Consider the following 2662-nt stretch of genomic DNA (forward strand, 5'->3'; position numbering starts at 1 on the left):
CTTGATGAGTTTTGTTTTAAGTGTTTCAGAAATACAGGTTGTCAAAGTCTACTTGCCATAAACTCTCTTCTTGTAAAGTTTTTCAAGAGTTTGTGTTAGGATAGATTTTATTGTATTCAACAAGTAAATATGAGTTGAGTGATTTATGATTTATCTCATATGTTCATTTGTTTGTTGTGGTTTTGTTACGGATTGCCAAATGGGGAGATTGTTAGGACATATGTGATTCACATGTTAGGAACATATGTCACTATTTTATGTAGTTGGCTAATCTTTTGACAAAACGCACATTACTTGTATTTGGGTAGATCTACGATGTGTTTAATACTTCAAGAAACCTTGTTTCAAGTTCAAGTGTTAAAGCCATGCAAATCTGTCCAAGAATCAAGTGAGAAAGTGCTAAATTTTAAAACTCGATAGTTGCTTGACACCTCCTCGACACCTGGCTATCTGTCGAGCTCTTCAGCTGATTCTTATCGCAATCTCGATAGCTGGTCAATCGATCGAGAAAGCTTCTATCCCCTCGACACCTTCTTGATAGCTGAATCTGTTGAGATTCATTAAACCTTGACACCTTTTCAACACCTCCTCGATAGCTGCTATCTGTCGAGATTACAGGAATTTAGATTTCTGTTTTTGGGCCAGGCTTATGTATTTGAGTAGGGTTTCTTTTCTCACAACCCTAGACCTATATAAGGCTTGTTTTAGAGGCCGTCACATAGGAGAATACAAAGAAAACATATGCAAAAGGTGACCGATGCCTTATTCTCTCTGAAAGAAGCTACTACGTCTTTGCGCCTTAGGGTTTTGTAACCAAATACTTCTTAATCTTCATTGTTGATGAAGTGAAGAACTTTGCAGCCAACATTCTTCTTCCTTAAGTTGGTGAGTGAGTCACGTATTGGGATTCGTGCAAATGAGTTAGTCACGTATTGGGATCCGTGCAACATCAAAGGGTGGCGTTCATATATTGAAGAGTTCAGAGGTTTTGAAGCTGTAGAAGGTTTCTACTGTGAGTTCATCTACGGGGACTATAGAGTATAGGGACAAAGTTTTGTACTAGATCTGAAACTTCTTTTTACTATAGTGAATTGCTTTTCGGGAAGGTTTCCACTCAGGTTTTTTACTGTGAAACTAGTTGGTTTCATTGGTTTTCCTGGGTCATCATATCTTGTCTTATTTATTATTTCCGCTGCATGATTTTGACATGATATTGATGTTTGTTTGTTTTAACAAGTTTTATTAATAATAAATCTAATTAACAACTTGAATTTAAAACTTGTTAATTCTATCAACTGGAGTCTAAATTTTCCAACATAATCTACTATATCTATAAGAGGATTTCCTTCTTTGGATTGGAATTTTATGTAGTTCAAAAGTACCGCTAAACGGGAAAAAAAACTTAAGGACAACTTGGTAAAAATATATAATTCATATCTTCAAACCAAATTATACAAAATAAATAAATAAATAAATAAAAAGGAAAATTATGACACTAGACAAAAAAAAAAAAAAAAAAAAAAAAAAAAAACCTCATTCCATGCGCAACGCATGTGTAATAAGGCTAGTTTGAAAGATATGGTTCTTCAATTCCTTGATATTGCTTGCATTTTTAATTTTAGCAATTTACAATGGTGGAAAAATGATATCTTGTAATCACCACATGTAACGCCCCTCTAATATGGGTTGGATCTCATAAGTGCATGACTACTCTATATAAGTGGGGTGTCATATATACCTATTTACACCATACACCCTTTCTAAAATTATGCAACTACCCCCTCAAGATCAAATATACAACTCTTCTTTTTTATATCCTTTTGCATGAATCATACACACAACAAAAACATCCCATCTGACCTACCTTGCCTTGTTTCATCTTAGGTGAATTTTTTCGCTCCTTAAAGAGGTGAGGAGGCAGAGATGGATTTTGTTCACCTGTCTTGAAAAACTCTCTTTATGAAATTCATTTCAGTCCTCTAATTTTATTTTCTTTCATTTCGATTTTTTAAGTTTTAAATTTATTCAATTAAGATTTCGTCATCAACTTTTGTTAAATGTTTTGGTTAATTGTCTAATTTTTTTTTTTTCATCAAATTTTATAAATTAAAAAAGTCAATTAATTTAAAAAAATTATTTTCCATTTTAAAAAAAAAAAAAAAGTTTAACAGAAGTTGACGGGGAGACCTTAATTGAATAAACTTGAAACTTAGATAATTGAAATGAACAAAAGCAAAATTAGAGAACTTGAATGAATTTTAGTAAAACTCAAACGTTTGGTTTTACATTTTAACCTAAAATTAATTTTTTTTTATACATATCCTAGTTATTATAACTTTTTTTTTCTTTTATATACATATTCTATTATTAAATCAGCAAGAGACTTTTGAATGCGATCTGTGAGGCTTACTAGATGGGCCAAGACCAAACCAATCCGGTCTATTGTTCACTTGTTCCTAATTAATTGGGACCTTTCGGAATTATGATTAATGCTAGCACGAGGGTTGTCCAATTCCTATGGTAGTCGTATTGAAGATAATAGAGCTGGCTTGATTATGTCCATCAATTTCTACCTCTTTTCATGGTGTTTGTTTTGCTTAAGTTTATTCGCTAATTTTTAACTTTTAGTTTTTTTATGTACATTTTTTTTTTTAATTTTAAT

This window comes from Quercus suber, unplaced genomic scaffold (genome assembly GCF_002906115.3).
Source record: "Quercus suber isolate HL8 unplaced genomic scaffold, Cork oak 2.0 scaffold_6, whole genome shotgun sequence".
Taxonomy (NCBI): domain Eukaryota; kingdom Viridiplantae; phylum Streptophyta; class Magnoliopsida; order Fagales; family Fagaceae; genus Quercus; species Quercus suber.